Source organism: Castor canadensis, chromosome 4, assembly GCF_047511655.1.
Source record: "Castor canadensis chromosome 4, mCasCan1.hap1v2, whole genome shotgun sequence".
NCBI classification, from domain to species: domain Eukaryota; kingdom Metazoa; phylum Chordata; class Mammalia; order Rodentia; family Castoridae; genus Castor; species Castor canadensis.
The window spans coordinates 45,193,354-45,218,034 of record NC_133389.1 but is presented as its reverse complement, the minus strand read 5'-3'; positions in this window follow the sequence as shown (position 1 = coordinate 45,218,034).

The window sequence follows — 24,681 nt, the reverse complement described above, 5'->3', positions numbered from 1 at the left end:
GTCTTTTAAATATATGCACTCATGGCTATAAATTTTCATCTCTGGACTGCCTTAGCTGTGTCCCATAGGTTCCGGTAGGTTGCGTTTTCATTTTCATTGACTTCCAGGAACTTTTTAATTTCCTCTTTTATTTCATCGATGATCCATTCTTCATTAAGTAATGAGTTATTTAGTTTCCACTATTTGCATGTTTTTTGTCTTTACTTTTGTTGTTGAGTTCTACTTTTACTGCCTTGTGATCAGATAGTATGCACGGTATAATTTCTATTTTCTTATATTTGCTGAGACTTGCTTTGTGCCCTAGGATATGATCTATTTTGGAGAGGGTTCCATCAGCTGCTGAGAAGAATGTATATTGTGTATTGGATGCAATGTTCTGTAGACATCAACTAGGTCCATTTGATCTATTGCATATTTTAGATCTTGGAATTCTTTATTGATTTTTTGTTTGGATGACCTATCTATTGATGATAATGGAGTGTTAAAGTCTCCCACAACCACTGTGTTGGCGTTTATATAAGCTTTTAGGTCTTTCAGGGTATGTTTGATGAAATTTTGTGCATTGACATTGGGTGCATACAGATTGATGATTATTATTTCCTTTTGGCCTATTTCCCATTTTATTAGTATGGAATGTCCTTCTTTATCTCGTTTGATCAATGTAGGTTTGAAGTCTACTTTGTCAGAGATAAGTATTGCTACTCCTGCCTGTTTTCGGAGGCCATTGGCTTGGTAAATCTTCTTCCTGCCTTTCATCCTAAGCCTATGCTTATTTCTGTCTGTGAGATGGGTCTCCTGTAAGCAACAAATTGTTGGATCTTCCTTTTTAATCCATTTCATCAAGCGGTGCCTTTTGATGGGTGAATTAAGTCCGTTAACATTAAGTGTTAGTACTGATAGGTATGTGGTGATTCCTGTCATTTAGTTGTCTTAGTTGTTTGAAGGTTTGATTGTGTGTACCTAAGTTGAGGTTACTCTCTACTGTCTTGCTTTTTCTTTTCTTGTGGTTTGGTGTTGCCGGTCTTTTCATGGTTAAGTTGGGTTTCACTTCCTGTGTGCAGAATCCCTTGCAGAATCTTTTGTAATGGTGGCTTTGTGGTCACATATTGTTTTAGTTTCTGCTTATAATGGAAGACTTTTATTTCTCCATCTATTTTGAATGATAGCTTTGCTGGGTAGAGTATCCTGGGGTTGAAGTTACTTTCATTCAGTGCCCGGAAGATCTCACCCCATGCTCTTCTTGTTTTTAATGTTTGCCTCTTGAGAAGTTTTTTTCGATTTTGAGGGTTTACCTTTGTATGTTACTTGTTTTTTCTCTCTTATAGCCTTCAATATTCTTTCCTTAGTTTCTGAACTTGTTGTTTTAATGATGATATGTCGTGGGGTAGTTCTATTTTGATCTGGTCTGTTTGGTGTCCTGGAGGCCTCTTGCATCTGTACGGGAATATCTTTCTCTAGATTTGGGAAATTTTCTGTTATTATTTTGTTGAATATATTAAGCATTCCCTTCTCTTGCACCTCTTCTCCTTCTTCAATTCCCATGATTCTCAAGTTTGGTCTTTTGATGGAGTCGGTGAGTTCTTGCATTTTCTTTTCACAGGTCTTCAGTTGTTTAATTAATAGTTCTTCAGTTTTTCCTTTAATTACTATTTCATCTTCAAGTTCTGAGATTCTGTCTTCTGTTTGTTCTACTCTGCTGGATTGGCCTTCCATTTTGTTTTGCAGTTCTGTTTTGTTCTTTTTTCTGAGGTTTTCCATATCCTGGCTAGTTTCCTCTTTAATGTTGTCTATTTTTGTCCTGAGTTCATTTATCCGTTTATTCATTGTGTTGTGTAGAGTTTCACTTTGGGGTTTATGCAGTGCTTCTATGGTTTCCTTTATTTCTTCTTTTCCTTTTTCAAATTCTCTATTTTTGTTGCCTTGGAATTTCTTGAGTGTCTCCTGTACATTTTGGTTGACCCTATCCAGTATCATCTCTATAAAATTCTCATTGAGTACCTGTAGTATGTCTTCTTTTAAATTATTCTTGTGGGCTTCATTTGGTCCTTTGGCATAGTTTACCTTCATTTTGTTGGAGTCTGGATCTGAGTACCTGTTTTCTTCATTCCCCTCTGGTTCCTGTACTAATTTTTTGCTGTGGAGAAACTGGTTTCCATGTTTTTTCTGTTTTCCCATAATTGTCTTTGGTGTTGTTACTGTCCCTGTACTGTGTGCAATTAAGTATTTTCTAGCTTGTAATAATAACAATGGTAATATTTAGAATGGAAGGGTAAGCTGAGATGGAATTCAAGAAGTTAAAGAAAAGGGGAAAACAAATACACAGACAAGAGGAAGAAAGCAGAACAAGGTTTCAGACAAGAAAGTTTCAAAGGTATAAAGAGGGAGCATTAGTGTACTAATTGACAGTAAGCTGAACAGACATTAGAGAGGCAGAGAGAGGATTGAAAATCAAAAATAAAAAAAATAGATAGGAATAAAAATAAAAAGTAAGTAAATGAAAGAAATATCTATATATAAAAATGAATCAAAATAAAATGGAAAATAGAAAATTAAAAAAAAAAACACCAAAAAACCAAAAAACCAAAAAACCTCCAAGTTCAAATGCAATGAAGTTTCAGTCTTAATAATTTGGGTGTCTGTCTCAGTCTCCAATCGTGGAGATGGTGCCTCAGATGTTGTTCTGTAATTGTCTCATCAAAGGGGATGCATGAAGTAGAACAGAAGTACACACACACACACACACACAAAAACCCCACCAAGTGTCCCAAGTTCAAATGCAATACAGTTTCATTAAGTTTTCCTGCTTGCATGTGCAATTCGGTTGTTCTCTCATCAAAGGTAGGGAGAAAAAGAAAAAAAAAGAGTCTGGAGACAGTTCTGAGAATAGTATCTGCAGCTGTGGCTTGCCTGCCTGCTGCTCTCAGCCTGTTGTTGCTGGAGGCATTATTTATGCAGATCTCTGGGGTGAGCTTAGCACTCACCTGGCCCTGCAGGCTTTGTTTGTTCAGAGTTCTCCTGTGTGGGAGCTGCTGCTACAAGCTTTCCCCTTTCCAAGCACTGGGAAAAGTGACACTGCACCTGCATTGTCAGGCCTGCATGTTTATTTACAGTTCATGTGGGAGGTGGGTCTTCTCCCCTCTCCTGGGGAGTTTTCCTCCCACCACCAATTTCACAAGCTTTACTGCTCCTGATTACTGGGCGGTGCTGCTGCTCCTGCCAGCTGCCCTGTTTGTCTACAGTTCATGTGGGAAGTGGGTCTTCCCTCCTCTCCTGTGGAGCTTTCCTCCTTCCGCCACTCTCACCAGATTTCCCACTCCTGGTTGCTGGGTGCGCGCCCTGCACCCACTCCCGCCAGAGCCTCTCAGGCCCTCCCGTCTTGTTTATTTACAGTCCCGGGAAGGATTCCCTTCCCCCAATCTTCGGTGCTCCGTGCGCCCTACCCTCTTTCCCACGTGTCTTATTTGTTCTTATTGCTTATTACTCAGTTTCTTTTTTTTCCCCAGGTGGAGGTCAGTCTGTCCAGGGGACTATGCTGCTCTGGCCCAGGCTTGTCTGTGGGATTACTGCGGTACCACAAAGCTCACCTGGTCCACGTCTTCCCCCAGGCCATCTGGGAGTGGGCGACTGGCAGCCTGGGAGCCCTCCTGGTTTCTCCGTTTAATGTGAAGTGGAGATTCTCTGCGCTGGCTGGAGGTGTGGAGGGGTCACAGTTATGCCTCTTCTCAGTGATTATGCCTGCAAAGTGTGTCTCCAGCGTCTCTCCAAGATTTCACTATAGGAGGCTCGCTTTCTGCTTCCTCCCTCTAGCCACCATCTTGGAATCCTCTAGATGCTTAATTTTTTGAAGCTATTGTGACTGGGTTTTTTTTTCTGATTTATTTCTCAATCTATGCATTATTGGTATATAGGAGAGCTACTGATTTTTGTATGTTGAGTTTGCATTCTGCTATTTTTCAAAAGTGTTTATCAGATTTAAGAGACTTTTTGTGGAATTTTTAGGGTCTTTTAAGCATAGAATCATAACATCTGCAAATAGGGATATTTTAACCTCTTCTTTTCCTAATTGTATCCCTTTTATTTCTTTCTCTTGCATTATTTCTCTAGTTAAGTTTATATAAGCACTAAATTGAATGAGAGTGGTGAGAGTGGACACACATATCCTGTTTCTAGCTTTAGAGAAAATGGTTTCAGTTTTTTCCCATGTAGTATGATGCTGGATTTAGTTTTGTCATATATGGCCTTTAGTACGTTGAGGTACATTTTTTGTATTCCTAGTTTCTTCAAGACTTTTATTATGAAGGAATGTTAAATTTTTTTCAAGGGCTTTTCCTACCTCTATTGAGATGATCAAATGAATATTATTCTCTATTCTCTATCATTTATGGATTTTAACCTTATAATGAAACCAACTTGATCATAGTCTATGATATTTTCAATGTGATGTTGAATTTGATTTGCAAATATATTACTAACAATATTTGCATCTATGTTTATCAAAGAAATTGGGAAATTCATCTATAGTTTTCTTTTATGCTGTGTCCTTATCTGTTTTGGAATAAGTGTGATTATGGCTTTATTGAATGAGTTTGATTGTGTTCCTTCCCATTCTATTTCATGGAAAAGTTTGAGGAATATTTGTGGTAGTTCTTTAATGGTCTGGTAGAATTCAAAAGTGAATCCATTGGATCTTGGACTTTTCTTTATTGAGAGAATATTACTGCTTTTCATTGCTTTTAGTAGATCCATTTATGTTGTTTATCTTTTTGACTCAATATTAGTAGGTCATATGCATCAGAAATTTATCTGTTTCTTGGGCAACTGAATTAAACAGAAAATTTTCAAAGTAAGAAGTACAAATGGCTAAAACAACACATGACAAAAGGCTCACCATCCCTGGCCATAAAGGAAATACAAGTCAAAACCACACTTAGATTCCACCTCACTCCTGTTAGCACAGCTACCATTAAGAACACCACAAACAACAAATGTTGGCGAGGATTGGGGAAAAAAGAAATCTCCATACACTGCTGGTGGGAATGTAAGCTAGTACAAAAACTACGGGAAATAATAGGGAAGTTCCTTAAAAAACTAAAAATAGATCTACCATAAGATCCAGCAATACCACTGTTGGATCTACCTGAAGGAATGTGACTCAGGTTACTACAAATGTATCTGCACATCCATGTTTATTGCAGCACTATTCTCAATAGCCAAGCTATGGAAACAGCCATGATGCCACACTACTGATGAATGGAGTAAGAAAATTTGGTAATTATACACAATGGAATTTTACTCAGCCACAAAGGAGAATGAAATTTTGTCATTCACAGGTAAATGAATGGAACTGGAAAACCTTATCTTAACTGAAGTTAGGCTCAGAAGGCCATAAATTGCATGTTCTCCCTCATATGGGGATGGATTATAGACCTAAAACATGCAGCAATATTATTGGACAGGTCACAGTAAGGGGGGACTGTGCACGGGAGGGATAAGGCACAGGGAGGAAACCAAAAACTTGAATGTGGTTGATGTGCTTACTGTATAGGAACAAATACAGTAATATTAAACTGGCCGAGGTCACAATGGGAAGGGAACTAGGAAGTAGTGAAGAGGTCTGGTAGAGATTAACCAATTTGGGTTGTAATACACATATGTGTAGAAACAACACAAGGAATTTCCCTGTATATCTATCTTTATCTAAAACTAGCAAAAAGGCCATGTTTTTCTTATTATCTTTTATGTTTTTTCTTCTACAAAATTGGAGAACAGGAGGGCAGAACAGGTTCGCCTGGAGGCCTGGGAAGGAGGTGATACTGGGGGAAGAAGAAGGCAGCACAAATAATGTATCCACATTAATTAAATGCAAAAAGGATACCTGTTGAAACTGTTCCAGTAATTGGAGGAGGGGGTGAATTCAAGTATAATATATTTAATACATTGTAAGAACTTTTGTAAATACTCCAATATACCCCTACACAGCAAAACAATAATAAAAAAAGAAATTTGTCTATTTCTTTCTGATTTGGCAGTTTATTCAAATATAAGTTATCAAAGTAGTCTCTAAATTATCCTCTGAATACAATTGACATTTGTTGTGATAGTCCCTTTCTCATCTCTAATTTTATTAATTTTGGTGTATTTCTACTAAGTTTGGCTAAGGACATGCCGATCTTGCTTACCTTTCAAGTAACAAACTCTTTGAATCATTGATTCTTTGCATTGTTCTTTTAGTTTCCATTTAAAAATGTTTCTGCAGTCTATGGCCATATCATCCTAAACACACCTGATCTCATATAAAATGTTTCTGCCCTGATTGGGGTTTGAACTCCTGTGGGAGGAAAAAAGTTATTGGCAGCACATATTTCTAAGGTTTGGCAGCCAACACGTGTCAAGATTCAGTTCCCAGAGGTACGTCTAAATGCTTTGAGACCATGTCCAGATGTTCATATCTCAGAGGTTGTGGAAATCATTAGTTTTGGAGGATGTTGGGCAGGCTTTCAGACACACCTGGCAGTTAACACATATAGCTAGGAGGCAGTTCTCAGGAATTGAACACAATGACAGCCTCAGGCTTAGTGCTCTGTTTCTCTTGGCCCTCAGGTGATGGTACATGGTCCTCAATAGGGCATGCAAAGCCATGCCCATCACTGCTAGAGCTTCTCACTGTTTGGATAACTCTGTAGTCCATGTCAGCCCCTCTTCCTCAGGACAACCACCTCTCATGGCTGTCTCCCAACTAGACCTATGCAGGGTTTCCCAAGTCTTCCAGCTATGTGATTTTTTTGTTTGTTTGTTTCAAACCCCCTCAGTATCTTGTATCAACAAGAGGCCCTTGTACAGGACAGTGTGTTGATATAGCTCTCCAAGCAAAGGAGAAAGACAGATTGTCTTACTTGACTGCAGATTTTCTTTCACACCAGAGCGTTCACTGTATCACCAAATCCTCCCTCTGACTAAAAGGCTTGTGGGATGTTTGATAATTTTATAGATTTACATTGTATTAATGGTACTTTAGCATTAAAGAGTTCCAAAGAAAAAATATCTTGCAAATGCATTTTTCCTATTTTAAAATATTTTTGAAAATCTAGAATTAAACCATATGTTTTCATCAATTCATTCAATAAATGCTGTATATTTCTCAAAGTTTTCAGAAACACTAAGTATGTCAGAAGGATTTAAGGAGCTGTTTATCACAACCAATACCACAAAATAACACACATACGCATGCATACACAAACACCACACATCCTCTTAAGTACCACCAAGATAAGGTTAATAGTGATTTTAAGAAAAACTGCTTGGAAAATTAGTTTCTAGAGAGTTGCTTTAGAAAATTGATCTAAACATATGCATTATATTCTGTTCATCAGCATAAAATGTCACAGTATATAATACATAAGTCATATTTATCATAAAAGTAATAGCATGTTAAAGTTGTTATGAATTTAGAATATTAAAAATTAACAATATGTTCTACTCTTCCTCACGTTTCACCATTTTACATGTAACAGCAACCTCAATAAGCAAGATGAATAGAAAAATGAGTTCAAAGTAAATAAAAATAGATATTAGTTGCTTTGAAGGTTTTGTGGAAACTATGCTGGTGGTATATGTCTATGTGTAGAAGAATATCATATACTGTCAGAAGCAAGTTCTGGAACACTTTTGGTAGTATATTTATTAGAAATTAAATGTCAATAGATTCATCTATCAAATTTAAATTCTAAGTTAATTTAAAAATATTTTTTTAATACAAAATATACTATAAATTTTTAGGAATCCACTTATTATATTGAGCAAATTCTTGGAGCAAAGGCATTGATATAGAATCTACACCTAGAATATACTAATATAAACCAGTCACTGAAGCTAGTTGTGTATAATTGATATTTTATGCTACAAAATTCAGTTGAATCTTTAAAATACAGCCTATGAGATGAACAATGGGTTAACCTAAGAAATGAATTACTTTTGCTAGTTAAACCACAGTGAATGGGAAAGTAGCTGTTAGAAAGAACAGTTGGTCTGCTCACTGGAAACAAATTGTTATTTACTGTGTTCATTCCAAATATGGTAACCATATACTCTACTAGCAATTGTTTCCTTTACAATCATTCTGAACTATAGTTTTAATGGAATCATATGGGCAATATTTTTTTCCAAAGTGGATATATTCCCTTTGTACTAACTATATTCAGCAAAAATTAAAATCTTCAAGATAGTTCAATTTTATTCTCATTACTGAAAACTGCAGTGAACACTTGTACTTTTCATGTATCATCTCCATTATTCTTTTTAAAGTTAATAATTTTTATAAATTCAGCGACTCTAGCTTTTATTTTTATTATGTTTATAAGATATCTAAAGGGCAAAGATTTTTTTTCTGAATGCACACTTATTTATTACACTTCTCAGTGAAAATATTATAGTCATTTTAACTTAGTACTGATTATGTCCTTTTATTAAAATACATATTACTCAAGCATAAGGACACCTGTGGATAGTTCCATTTAAAAACATTTGAATGTAATTTTACTAGGGTTGGGTACCAGTGGGAAAGATGTGGACGTAAGGAAACAGTTAATGAGGGTGAATATGGTGTATGCACTTTGTATTCATATATGAAAATAGAAGAGTGAACCCTGTTGAAATGGTTTTTAAAAAGGGAGAGAGGGGGATGAGGGAAAATGATGGAGGAGGTAAATCTAAGATATATTATAAGCACATATGTAAATATCACATTGTATCCTGTACAACTATTACATGCTAATAAAATAGAAAATATTATTTTCTGCTGGTTTTACAGGCATTCAACCTTATGAATAGTTTTTTCTTACAAGTGAAATTATGGGTAATAATCAAGGGGCTTCTCAACCAATAACATTGAACTAACTAATTTTGGTGTTAATTTTCTTTCATATATCATTAATCAAGGGTTACTAGGAAAATGTGTACATATATGAACTATGCTTTGTATTCCTAAAAAGCAGCTAGATACAAAACCTTTAAAATCTACTCTTTTGTAAAAGTACAAAATCCTAATATAAGGGTAGAGTAATCAGAGGCGATCTGTGATAGTCAAATCTATATTATGCTCAAGGATCTTCACAAGAAATATAGGTGCATGTCACACAGGAAATTAATGTGAGTCAACTCCCTGTATAGCTATCCTTATCTCAACCAGCAAAAACTGGTTGTTCCTTCCTATTATGGCTTATACTCTCTCTACAACAAAATTAGAAATAAGGGCAAAATAGTTTCTGCTGGGTATTGAGGGGGTGAGGGGGAGAGGGAGGGAGTGGAGTGGATGGTAAGGGAGGGGTTGGGGGCAGGGGGGAGAAATGACCCAAGCCTTGTATGCACATATGAATAATAAAATAAAAAAATTAAAAAAAAGAAATATAGGTGCTTAAGTAAAGGAAGCCTATAGAAAAGCCTCATGTAGCTTCTACTTACAAGCATGGCTGCAGTTTCCATGGAAATCACTTCAAGAAGAATTATGCCCCACTATTGATGAATGGATTAAGAACATGTGGCATTTATATACAATGGAATTTTGTTCAGCCATTAACAAGAACAAAATTTTGTCTTTTACAAGTAAATGGGTAGGCCTGGAGAATGCCATCTTAAGTGAGGTGAGTCAGTTTCAGAAAGCCAAAAGCCACATGCTTTTTCTCACATATGGAATATAAACCCAACACAGTGCAGTAATATTATGAAAAACTGGTCAAGCCAAGTTGAGGTCACATACAAGAAAGGGAGAGTAAAGGATGGAAATTAAGAAGATGAATGTGGTTGATGTACTTCCTATATAAGAATGAATACAGATTTTTTAAACCTCTTTAAGTCACCATAAGAATGGAACTAAGGTAGAATGGAGAAAAATAGAGAGGATAAACCAATTTAGGTTATGGAAATATCACAAGGAAACTCCCTGTATAGTTATCTTAAACAAAAAAGTATGTTAATTATCTTTGTTTTTTTTTTTTTTTTTAAATCAGAGAACAGGAGGTCAGAACAGGTCCTTTCTGGGGAGGGGGTAGGATGTAAGGAAAAGATGTAGGAGGGTGAATATGGTGCAAATTCTGAGTACACATGTATTTAAATGGAAAAATGTGACCTATTGAAACTATACCATGAATGGGGGAGGTAGAATAAAGGAGAATGATGGAGGGGATGAATTCAAGTATGATATATTTAATATATTGTAAGAACTTTTATAAATGCCACAATGTACCCCAAACACAATTTGAAAAAATTGAAGAACTTTCTTTTTGTGTAGTGTGCATAGGTGTGTGTGTGTGTGTGTGTGTGTGTGTGTATTGCCAGTAAAGGACCCTTCAAGAAGGAGCCATTTCAGTTTTATAAAATGCTATTAATGGCACAATTTACTACCTCCACACACAGTCTTTGAACCAGAGTCATATTTATTACATAATTCAGACTATTTTGGAATGATGTCCCTATTTCAACTGAGACATTTGTCATCTTGAGTGTTTCAGCTAATAAACTCATAATGTACAATCATTCTAGACTTGCAATTATCAAACTACAAAACATTGTTTTATAGCAGAGTGTATACTGATAATGTAGAGGTGATTAATCTCTTCTATATTATCCATTTGTTGCTATGGAAATTTTGCTATTCTACAGGGTTATTAATAAACACTATATTAAGACTGCTGCCAACAACAGAGTAAGTCTTGGTGAATTCTGCCACAAATGCAAAGCACTGTTACTGCAGTCATGTTCTGACTCCATGACTCCATGCAGCAGTGTGTTTTTATTGGTAAGACATTGTTTCAGTGAGAAAATAAAACTTACTTCTTTTAAAGAAAACACTGACAGAAGGTTGACAACGCCTTGGTTCTGGGAACACATACAATTACAGTTGCAAAAATAATTTTATAATTCTAATATTTTAAAATGAATTTTACATGGAGATTTTATTAGTAAGGTTGAATACTTTTAAGATTAAAATAGACACATGCTTTATTTCTTGTTTTTCAAGCTTAACAAAATATATTTATTTTTTTTTTAGAGACCCCATAATGATAAAAATAATATTAACTGTTGAATAAATGTTAGGGTAGCACACCGTATGTGAGCTTGGAAGGAAGACAGAACCCATATGATTATATGCAGCATATTTCATTATATTTGACTAAAACAACACACTGAGCATATATGAAAAATTTACTTTCTTCTGCTATTAATCATAGCCATAATTATTTAAACACATTTTATTTGTGCATAAGATGAATGAAAGCGTTTTCTATTACCAGGAAGTATACAGTCATGTGTTGCTTGATGTGAGGATGTGTTCTGATAAATGTGTCATTATTGCCATTATGTGTTTTTCTTCTTTTATGAACATAGTAGAGTATATTTACACAAGCCTAGCTAGTATAGACTGGGGCACACCTAGGATAAATACATAAAGAATTCCTATATATATATATATATATATATATATATATATATATATATATATATATATAGTCTCATGTTACTTCTAGGGCCATGATGAACAAAAAACATGAGATTAAATCAAGTACAAGATAAAATGATGCAATAAAGAGACACATTAAACACGAGATGCTTGACGCTACTGCCAGTGTAACACAACATATGGTTTTTACAGTAAACATTTCCTTATAAGTAGGAGTACACTCTAAAACAATGAGGAAACGTATAGCATGATATAGTAAACATATAAACCAGTAAGAATCATTTTGATCATTATCCAATATTATGTACTACTCTTTTGCCATATTTTATGCAACTGGAAATAAGTAGGTTTGTACACCAGCAGCAACACAAATTGTGAGCAATGCCTTGCACTCTGACATGGTGGCTATGACATCATTAGGTGATAGGAAATGTTTGGCTCCATTAAAATCTCCTGGAATCAGCATGATATATGCAATTTTTCATTGACTGAAGTACCATGTGGCAAATGACTAAATTTAGCTGTCATAGAAGCTAGTTTTATAAACTGTATCTATTAATACATATAGATTAACTCTAATAACCCAAATATAAGTGTCTAACATATCTTTTTATGTGTTACTGGGAGATCATTGCCCTAATTATCACTTGACAAAGTATTCTTCAAATATAAGATAATATGGAATTATTTCAAATTACTGAGTGAAGTGTATTGGAGAAATAATGACATTAATTTAAGTCTTGATACCTTTAACAATGATAAGAGAGAGATCTAATATTTTTTGAAATTGTGCTGAAATTTAAATTAGCTGAGTCATTAAATCTACAGTAATGTGCTTTAGTCTTGTGCCATCAATTCATTCACTCATTCAATCACTCATCATTAAATAAATATTTGAGAGCCTACTTTAGCTTAGTTTTAAAAATGAAAAATGAATTAGATACACTTTCTGCCCTCAAAGAACTAGTGTGGAGTGAAGTGAGAGAAGCAAACCAGTCAGACAATTACTGAACCAAGAATTTTGGGAAATGGTTTCAGTTTTTTTTCCATTAAGTATGATGTTGGCTATAGGTTTGTCATATATAGCCTTTATAATGTTGAGGTACATTCCTTCTGTTCATAGTTTTCTTAGAGCTTTTATCAGGAAGTGGTTTTGAATCTTATCAAAGGTTTTTTCTGCATCTATTTAGATGATGAAGTGGTTTTTGTCTTTGTTTCTATTAATGTGCTGCATTGCATTTATGTATTTGCATATGTTGAACCACCCCTGCATCCCTGGGATGAAGCCAACTTTGTCATAGTGAGTGATCTTCCTGATATGTTATTGCATTCGGTTTGCCATTATTTTACTGATGACTTTTGCATCAATGTTCAATAAGGAAATTGGCCTATAGTTCTCCTTTTTGGATGAGTCTTTGTCTGGTTTTGGGATGAGTGTAAATACTGGCTTCATAAAATGAGTTAGTCAATGTTCCTTCCCATTCTATTTCATGGAAAAGTTTAAGGAGAATTGGTAATAGTTCCTCAGGAACAAGACAAGGGTACCCACTTTCCCCACTCCTATTCAACATAGTCCTGGAATTTCTAGCCAGAACAATTAGGCAAGAAGAAGAAATAAAAAGAATACAAATAAGTGAAGAAACTGTCAAAATATCCCTATTTGCAGATGACATGATCCTATACCTCAACTACCCAAAAAATTTCTACCCAAAAATTTGTAGACACCACAAACAGCTTCAGCAATGTCAGGATACAAAATAAACTTACAAAAATCATTAGCTTTTCTATACACCAACAAAGACCAAATTGAGAAAGAATATGTGGAAACAATTCCATTTACAATAGCCTCAAAAAAAATCAAATACCTAGGAGTAAATTTAACAAAGGATGGGTGTGACATCTATAAGGAGAACTACCAACCTCTGAAGAAAGAGACTGAGGAAGATTTCAGAAGGTGGAAAGATCTTCCATACTCATGGATTGGTAGAATCAACATAGTAAAAGTAGCTATACTTCCAAAAGCAATCTACATATTCAATGCAATTTCCATCAAAATTCCAATGATATTCTTCACAGAGATTGAAAATAGTTCATTTGGAAACACAAGAGACTGCAAATAGCCAAGGCAATACTCAGCAAAAAGAGCAATGCTGGAGGTATCACAATACCTGACTTCAAACTATATTACAAAGACATGGCAATAAAAACAGCATGGTACTGGCACAAAAACAGATATAAAGACCAGTGGAACAGAATGGAAGACCTGGATATGAATCCACAAAGCTATGCCCACCTTATTTTTGACAAAGGCCAAAAGCAAAAATGGAGAAAACCAGTCTTTCAACAAATGTTGCTGGGAAAAGTGGTTATCTGCCTGCAGAAAACTGAAACTAGATCCATGTCTATCACCCTGTACTAGTATTAACTTAAAGCGGATTGAGGACCTTAATATCAGACAGAAAACTCTGAAGTTAGTACAGGAAATTGCAGGGAGTACTCTGGAAGCAATAGGTATAGGCAAGGACTTCCTCAATAGAACCCCAATAGCCAGTAATTAAGAGAAAGAATGGACAAATGGGACTACATGAAATTAAAAAGCTTCTGAACAACAAAAGAAATGGTCTCTAACCTGAAAAGACCACCCACAAAGTGGGAGAAAATATTTGTCAGTTATACATCAAAGGACTGATAACCAGAACATACAAGGAGCACAAAAAATTAAACTCCCCCCAAATCAATGAACCAATAAAGAAATGGGCAATGAACTAAACAGAACTTTTTCAAAGGAAGAAATCCAAATTGCCAAAAAAAACACATGAAAAAATGCTCACCATCCCTGGCCATAAAGGAAATGCAAATCAAAACAACACTAAAATTCACCTCATTCATGTTAGAATTGCTTCCATCAAAAACACCACAAACAACAAATATTGGGAAGAATGTGGGGAAAAAGGAACCTTCATACAATGCTGGTGGGAATTTAAGCTATTACAACTACTTTGGAAAACAATATGGAGGTTTCTTTAAAAAATAAACATAGATCTGCCATATGATCCAGCAATACCACTCCTAGAGATATACCCAAAGAATGAGATTCAGGTTATTCCAAAGGCACCTGCACACCCATGTTTGTTGTCACACTATTCACAATAGTCAAGTTATGGAAACAGCCAAGATGCTCTACTACTGATGAATAGAGTAAGGAAATGTAGTATTTATACACAAAGGAATTTTACTCAGCCACAAAGAAGAATGAAATTGTGTCATTCACAAGTAAATGGATGGAACTGGCGAAGGTCACCTTAAGCAAAGTTAACCAGGCTTAGAAGACCAAAAATCATATGCTCTCCCTAATTTATGGACTTTAGACCTAAAACAAATGCAGTAATATTATTGGACATGGGTCACAGGAGGAATAGGGAAAGGGAAGGAAACATAAAACTTGAAAGTGTTTGACGTGTCTACTGTAGAGGAGTGAATAAAGGAATCTTAAACTGGCAGAGACCACTATGGGAAAGTGACTGGGAAGTAGTGAAGAGGTCTGGTAGAGATGAATCAATTTGGGTTGTAATGCACATGTGCATCGAAGCAATGCTTGAAATCTCTTTGTGCATCTATCGTTATCTCAAGCTAGCAAAAATGCTATGTCTTTCTTATTATCTCTTATGTTTTCTCTTCAACAAAATTGGAGAAGAGGGCAGAACAGATTCTACCTGGAAGCAGGGAAGGTAAGGGGGTAGAGGAATGGGACAGAGGGCAGGAGGGGATATGGCCCAAACAATTTATGCATATATGAATAAATTAATAAACAATTAAAATATTAAAAAAAAGAATTTTGGGAGAGTTTTGCATCAAATGAGTAATTTAGTAATGAATTCAAATTGTCTATAACATAACTATTAGTTGACCATTTCAAAACAGGTAATAATGTAGGACCAAATACAAAGATCTTACATCTGAAAAACATTAAGAAAAATCTTAGAATAAATACAACAGTGCAGAGAAGTAAAATAATGCTACTTGTTTTTATAATTCAATAGTTATTTTATTTAATAAGATGACATTGTTTTTTCATAACAATTATGCATTGCATAATTTTTTTTCTGATTTTCCTCAGCAATGGTATAAGATCCTATTACTACATTCATCACAAGGAGCTTCAGAAAATCACTTGAAGTTCTATATCACCACTGTAAATGTTTCAATTCATTATGCTTAATGAAGGATGTTGGATCTGGAAAAGATTTCACATTGGATCTAGGCATGGTAATTTGTTCTGCTCATTTAAATAACTGTGCTATGACACTTGCATGAATCTTTCAATCTTAACGTATTAATTGAAAACCAATTCTTTAAAATATAAAATCATGTTATAAGTGTTTGTATATGTATCTATGTGTATACGATATATATATGAATGATTACCACATTGTATGAATTTTGAAATCCTGTGCAATGTGCATTCAAGAAATTTATTCATCTCACTTTTTTGTGGAGTAATAGTTACATTTAAAGACTATAGTTAATAGATGAAATATAAGTATTGACTTATAATCAATAAATATGACTAAAGTCAGCTAATATTTAATGGCAATCAGTGTGTAAGTGAGGCAAAATAGCCTCCAAGATCTAATCTTGACAGTGAAACTCATCTTCATCTAATAAGCGTTAATGCATGACAAAGTTGCTAGATTCCCAGATTCCCAATTCTTCTGGCTATATCATTATGGATTTTTTGACCTTTGATCTTAAGTAGATATCTACATTTATGGGATAGGAGTCATAATTTTGGTTAGATTCTACCCGTTTTGTATAAACTGTAAATTTATTTTTACTGTATTAGGTCTTTGATATGGCCTGAAGATAAATAGGTACTTGTGGTGAATTTTTCAAGCTGGAAAAATTTTTGTTGGAATGAAGCAAATGAAGCTATAAGCAGCAACAGCTTTTCAAAATTGAAAAGCTTGGCAAGTAATATTAAATCTGAAACTCCAAAGACATTTTTTTCTCAGAAGCAACGAACATTTAATGGTGTTAAGTAGCACCCAAATGCAAAAGCAAAAATTAATTCTGAGATGGTACACTACCTATTTTTGGACAGGAGTAATGGATCCTATTCAGTGAATAGTGTTAAATATGTGAAATTCTGTATTGTGATTAAGAAGAAATTTCATAAATATAAAATAAATTAGTTGCCTTAATATCATCAAAATGGTCAGTCTGTTTATTTGCTGCTTCCACATGAATGAAAATAATATAAATATTTCATTACACAGAGAAGAGAAAAGCTTTATTCTTAATTTTTGGTTTACTTCTGCATGAAATTGTTCAAGACTTTTGATAAGGAAATTCAAAACATGCTATATTCTAAGTAGAAGAAATAAAGAATAAAATAAAGAAGAAAAGTCCCATATTTTAAGGATGATATCATGCACATTTAAAACAGATATTGTTGAGTATTCCTTACATATTCTTCTAACATTGCCCTACCTAAACAGTTCTTAATATAACTGTATATTAGAAAAATCTAGACTACTGACCCTCATCAAATCTACAAAATGAGAGCTGTTGCATGCTGGGTTTGATTCATATTTGTTAAGCCAATACTTCAGATAATGTGTATCCAAGAGATTGTGAACAAATATTAATATTTACTCTTTTCTTTAATGACTTTGCTATTTATTTATTAAACTGTTATTGAAATACAAGCCATAAGATCACATAATTCATCTACTTAAACTGTCACATTGTACATATTTTAGTGTATCTATAGGGTTTTCAACCATCAGTGCAATTTAATTTTTGAATATTGTAAGGACTTCTCAAAAGCAAATTCTTACCCATAAACTGTTTCTTCTCATTTTACCCCAGTTTGAACACTATATTCCTATACAACTACTTGTGTGGTTTCAAATTATATGACATTTTTGTTCTAAACTTTTAAATAAATAGAACCATGCAATATATATCTAATCTTTTGTAAATGCATTTTTGCATTTAGAATAAAATTTTCAAAATTCATCCAAATTGTGACATGCATCAGTGCTTCCATCTATTTTTATTTCTGAATAATATTTTAGTATATGACCACAGTACATTTTATTTATCCATTTACCAGTTCATGGAGACTTTATTGTTTTCATAATTTGGTTATTATGAATACTGCCATCCTAACCATTCATGCATACCTTTTACTTTTGGGGTTTGAATTCAAGGCCTTGTGCTCTCTAACCAGGCACTCTATCACTTTAGCCACATCCCTAGCCCTTTTTGCTTTAGGTACTTTTTTGAAAAGAATCTTGACTTTATGCCCAGGCTATTCTGGACTGACATCTTGCTTAGCTGGGTTGACAAACACAAACCATCACATTCAGCTTTTTATTGGTTGAGATGGGATCTCATGAACTTTTCCTGGGCTTCACTGGAACTGTCATCCTCCCTATCTCACCCTCTGAGGTAGAAAGGTTCACAGGCATGAGCCATGCCCTATCTGTGGATCCAGTTTTTTTATTCATTTATTCATATGTGCATACATTTTTTGGGCCATTTCACCCCTCTGTCTCCCACCCCCTTCATTTCTTCCCCACTCTCCTTGATTCCAGGCAGAATCTATTCTGCCCTTTTCTCCAATTTTGTTGAAGAATAGACATAAGCAATAATAAGAAAGACATAGTGTTTTTGCCAGTTGAGATAAGGATAGCTATACAGAGAGACTCCTGGCATTGTTTCCATGCACAAGTGTATTACAACCCGAATTGAATCATCTCTATTAGATCTTTTCACTACTTCCTGGTCACCTTCCCATTATTGACCTCTGTTGTTTTAAGGCTACTCTATTAGCTTCTCTGCAGTGGGGACATCAAACACTTTCAAGTTTTGGGTTTCCTACCTATCCCCATTCCTCCCATATATGCTCTCCCCTTAGCATATGACCCAAGTCCAACAACACTACTGCATTTGCCTTAGATTTAAGATCCACATATAAGGGAGAACATATGATTTTTGGTCTTTTGAGCCTGACTAACCTCTCTCAAGATGATGTTCTCCAGTTCCATCCATTTATTTGCAAATGATAAGATTTCATTCTTCTTCATGGCTGAGTAAAATTCCATTGTGTATAAATACAACATTTTCTTAATCCATTCATTGGTAGTGGGGCACCTTGGCAGTTTCCATAGCTTGGCTATCGTGAATAGTGCTGCAATAAACACTGGTGTGCAGGTGCCTCTGAAGTAACCTGAGTTGCATTCTTTTGGATATATACCAAGGGGTGTGATTACTGGATCATATGGCAGATCTATGTTTACTTTTTTAAGAAGCCTCCATATTGTTTTCCAGAGTGGTTGCACTAGCTTGCATTCCCACCAGCAGTGTATGAGGGTTCCTTTTTTCCACATGTCCTCACCAACACCTGTTGTTTTTTTTTTGATGATAGCTATGCTAACAGGGGTGAGGTGGAATCTTAGTGTGATTGTGTTTGCATTTCCTTTATGGCCAAAAACGGTGAACATTTCTTCATGTATTTTTTGACCATTTGAACTTCTTCTTTTAAAAAAGTTCTGCTTAGTTCAGTTGCACATTTCTATATTGGTTCATTGATTTTGGGAAAGTTTAATTTTTTTGAGCTCTCTGTATATTCTGGTTATCCATCCTCTGTCTGATGTATAACTGGCAAATATTTTCTCCCACTCTGTGGTGTTCTCTTCAGTTTAGAGACCATTTCTTTTGTTGTGCAAAAGCTTTTTAATTTTACGTATACATAAGGTTTCATCAAATTTATAGATGTTTGGGGAGTTTCAATATCTTAACAAAGTAAGATACATGAACATGGAGTCCTTCAATTTAGTTAGGTGATCTTTTATTTCTTTCAGTGTACAGTTTTATCAAGTTCCTCAGTAGGTTCAGTCACAGTTTTATGCCGTTTTAAAATGTAATTTTTTCCTTAATTTTATTTTTGTGTGATTAATTACTAATATATAAAATAAAATTGATATTTTTTAATGACATAGTATTCTGCCAATTTGCTGAACTCATCTATTAGTTGCAATATTTTTATAGATAATTTTAGATTCTTTATGTAGAAAGTCATTTCATATACTACTAGAAATAATTTCACTGTTTCCTTACTAATCTGAATTTTTTTTCTAGCCTTCTTTATCATCCCAGAACCTTCAGTTCAATGCTAACTTGATTGCTAAGAGAAGATAGTTTGTTCTTAATTTTTATCTTGAAGGGAATGTATTCATTTCTCTTGTCAATCAGTTGTAGGTTTTTCATAGATGTCTTCACTTAGTTGTGGAAATTGTATTATACTTCCAGTTTGTTGTACATTATTATCAAAAAGATGTGCCAGATTTTGTTAATTCACTTTTATGCAACTATTGAGATAATAATAGTTTTGTTCCTTTAGACTGCTAGCATAATCTACTACATGATTTTGTAATGTGCAAGAAACGTTGCATTCCTATATTAAATCTCCTTTGTCTAAGTAACCATTTTATGTAAGCTGAATTCTGACTACAGAATCCTCTGACTACAGAGGATTTTGTGGAGAAGTTTTATGTCTATTTACCTATGGACTATTCCACTCTTTTACATATGTAATATTGATCAGTTTGTCAATTTTTCATATAATAGTATCATGTCCTCATAGAATGAATTGAAATGAGTTCTTTTATTTTTATAGCCTGAACATCTTTAATCAAGAACTTCTTCTGCTCAGCATAAACCAATTATTGTCAACTGTTATATTTATGCTCCCCAACCTATTAGGTGTTTAACCTATAGTTTGTTTATGTGTGTGGCTTAGATTTTACAGTTTGCGAGTTTGCAATCTTTTGCTCTGCATTCTGTCAGACTGTTAGCTTGAAGTTTACCTTTGAGGGCTTCTGAGAAACTCTGCTGTGGGGAAAAATTGTCTTTCAGACTTTGAAGAATGACTGTTTTAATACCTTTAAGCCTGTTTTTTCAGGACACACTCCTGGATTAGGTTAGATTTTTCATTCAGTGAGTGTTTGGTCAAAAGTTACATTTTTGCCCCTTGTGTTACCTCCTTGTGTTGATAAGTTTTGTGCTCAGTTGAGGAATGCTACAAGTCAACCCCACATGCTTCCTTGACTGTTACCTTTTGAATTCACTTTAGCACATGCATATAATCTTCCTATCCCCCAGAGTTCATCATGATTCCAATAAGATTCACCTTGGCTCTCTGTTTTCTAGTCTTACTATTAAACTTCTGGCAGACTATTACTTTGTCCAATTATGAATGTACCCAGTTGAGGACTGGGCAGAAGAACAACCCTATCTTGTTGCAAGTGCCTGGAGTAGAATTTCTGCAACATAGAGTTAAGTTCAAAATTGGGAGGAAGTAAATATCAGCAACCTATTCTTAGCAGAATGATTCCATCACCCCAGACAAGAAGCTTGAGAGAGAGAGGAAGCATCTCTTGGCTACCTGGTGAAGTAGAGTTTCTTTAACAATGGGCTGGGGTGGACATGGAGTGAGTTGTGTTTCAAACATCATAGTTTTCACTGTTATTAACAAGGACTTATAGCTTTCTTGAGTAAATGATTCTCCATTTGATTTATGACCATGGGAAAATTACCACAAACTTTAAATTATTTCTTAAATAAAATTTTCTTCATTTCAATCTTTGTTCTTCCTTGTTTTCTTATTTTATTACTTTGCAATTTCAGAAGTTCCTAATTTTTAATTTTCTTTGGTTGTTCTATGTTTCTCAAAGTAATCACTTGAGAAGATTTATTATGCAAGGTTTTGATTTAATGAATCTCAATTGTAGCATTGTAATAAGTTCATAAAAATTTCTCTAGATTACATTAATTTGTACTCAGATTGAGAATATCTTCAATTCATATCCTTCAGCCATTGTCAAGCATCAAAAATTTTAATCTTTTTGCACACTGGAGGACTGCAAATGAATGAGTTGTAGTGTTCCTGAGCCATGCAGCACAATAGCAGCTATCTGCCATGTACCTTTTGCAGTGCTAGGGCTTGAACTCAGAGTCTTGTGCATGGCAGGCAACCACTCTATCACTTGAGCTAGGTCATTGGCTTTTTTGCTTTTAATTTGTTATTGAGACAGAATCTTACTACCTTTCCCTGGTTGTTTGGTCTTGAAATGACAGTATTCTTGTCTCCTCCTTGCCAGTACCTAGTGTCACACTTCATATGTAACTCTTTGTTTATTTAATAATTCTATGCAATTTCACTAATATATTGCATTTATATACACATATATAGGACACATATATATATATGTATTATGTAACCTGCCCAGAAATATACAACTCTTACAGTCTCTTGAGTTTGCAACAATTTCTTCAAGTAAAGATGTTTTCTGTAATATTAGCAATTCCTTTGGATTCTGTAGAGCAGTTTCTTTATTGTTTTGTAAGGTCAGGGTTCTTATTGGTTTCATCTCCATCAACTAAAAATCTTTCTTTTATATATTTTAAAATTAAAGGTAATTTTGCCTGGGAGATAGGACAAGGGAATGATCAAGGAAATAGTTCATATTCAGCAAAGTAGCATGATACAAAATCAATTTACAAAAATCAGTAGTCATTCTGTACACCAAAAAGGAACAGACTGAGAAAGAATATAAGAAAATAATTCCATTTACAATAGCCCAGAAATTGAATACCTAGGAATAAACAAGAAGGATGTGAAAGACCTCTGCAAGGAAAACTGTAAACCACTGGAGAAAGAAATTGAAGAACTCTGCAGAAAATGGAAAGATCTCTCAAGCTCATGGATTAGTAGAATCAATATTGTGAAAATGGTTATGTTTCCAAAATCAATCTACAAGTTCAATGCATCCCCATCAAAACTTCAATGACATTTATCACAGAGATTGAAATATCAACCTTAAAGATCATTTAGAAACACAAATAGCCAAGGCAATACCGAGCAAAAAGAACAATGCTGGAAGTATCACAATACCCAACTTCAAACTATACTACAGAGACATAGCAATAAAAGCAGCATGTTATTGGCACAAAAAAAGACATGAAGAACAGTGGAACAGAATAGAATTAATACACACAGCTATGTCCAACTGATTTTTGACAAAACTGCCAAAAACATACAATGGAGAAAAGATAGTCTCTTCAACAAGTGTTGCTGGAGAAAACTAGACATTTGCTTGCATAAAACTGAAAGTAGAGCAATGTCTTTCACCCTGTACAAGCATCAGGTCTTAATATAAGACCTGAAACTTTGAAGCTAGTTTTGGAAATAGCAAGGATTATGTTGGAATTAATAGGCATAGGCAATAACTTCTTAATAGAACTCAAATGGCCCAGCAACTTACAGAAAGAATTGAATATGAGACAACATGAAATTAAAAAGCTTCTGCTCCACAAAAGAAGTGGTCACTAAACTGACGAGGCTGCCCATAGAATGGGGGAAAATCTTTGCCATCTATATATATGACAAGTGACTAATAACCAGAATATACAGGGAGCTCAAAAAACTAAACTTCTGAAAAAAATCAATGACCAAAAAAGTAATGAGCAAATGAATTGGACAGAGCTTGTACAAAGGAACAAGTCCAAATGGGGAAAAAACACTCAAATCCCTGGTCATAAGGAAATGCAAATCAAAATTACATTAAGATTCCATCTCGTTCCTGTTAGAATAGCTATCATAAAGAACACAAACAATGGTTCAATACAAGTTTACAGAGCAGAAAAAAAATCTAACTAGAATTAAAATAAAACCACATTCTAATATTGAAGCAAAATTATAAAGTGAAACATGCTTCTCCCATGTTAGTCATTCTTGATAAAGAGAAAATTATTTATAAAAAGATGTCAAAAATGTGTCTTAAATAGTACAAGCTATATTGGAAGTAATGTGATATCTCAAAGAGAATTTTTTTTTTTCTGGTGAAAAAAAAAAAGAACAAAACATGTTGGCAAGGATGTGGGGAAAACAGAACCCTCTACCCTGCTGGTGGGAATGTAAATTAGTACTATGAAAAACAGTATGGAGTCTCCTCAAAAAACTAAAAATAAAACTGTCATATAATCCAGCAATTCCATTCTTAGGGATATACCCAATGGAATGTAGTCAGGTTACACAACAAAGGGACCTGCGTATCCAGTTTTATTGCAGCATTATTCACAATAGCTAAGCTATGGGAACAGTCAAGATGGTCCACTACTGATAGAATGAATTAAGAAAATGTGGTATTTATACACAATGCAATTTTATTCAACCACAAAGAAGAATGAAATTTTGTTATTTGCAGGTAAATGGATGGAAGTGGATAACATCATCTTAAGTGACATTAGCCAGGTTCAGATTGTCAAAAATGTTAGATCCCTGGCATTCTTGGGGCAGGCAGAGAGTCCCAAGTCTAACATCAAAACCAGACCCCTCTGATTTATGACCACTTGCCAAACTCCCCTGCTTGTTTCCCTGCTTGCAAAATCTCAGGAACTTCCAGTTTCCCAACTAGCTATGCATGTCAACCAATTCCATCTGGTGATCACAGATAAATAGAGGTCAGCAGCCAGGCTGTTCTCTGGGAAGAACACCCTCCCTCCCTCATGGTGTGGACCCTCCTATAAAGCCCACTACCCATTCTAGCCAAGCTGCTGTACTCTGAACCCAAGAGGGGCAGCCTAGCACTCTGTGCTTTCAATAAATCTTTCTTTTCTATATGTGGTGTGATCCTTGTTCAGCAGTTCCTTATATCTGGTGCCAAAACCTGGGAGAGGTTAACGGGACTGTCCGGCCTGGGGCTTGTCCCTTGGCTTCTGTGTCCTGTTCTCTCCCAGACCAAGACTGCTGAATTGACCCCACATGTCTATGGACTGTGGATCTTGGACCTTACTTCCTTGCCAGCTCTCCCATCCACCACTAGCCTTTCTTCCACTGCCCTCCACCTGATCTACTCCTCTCCTAAGACTCAGTGAGTGTCACCCTTCTCGTGGCTGCCTGCTCTCTCCTGGTCATGGAAGTTGTAGCACTGCACCAGGTACACCTCCCATGCCCTCTGGAGCACCCCTCTGGTTAGCATGGGGATGCCTGGCTAACTGGTTGGCATTCTCTTCAGACAGTGACCCAGGCTGGGAGCACCTGCCCTTGGGAACCCGTTCAGGTGACACTTCACCCTCTCTCTTCCTTTCTCTCTCTCTTGCTCTCTCTCTCTGTCTTCTTTCCTCCACCTAGGGTGAGAGCTCTATAGCCCCTCCAGCTT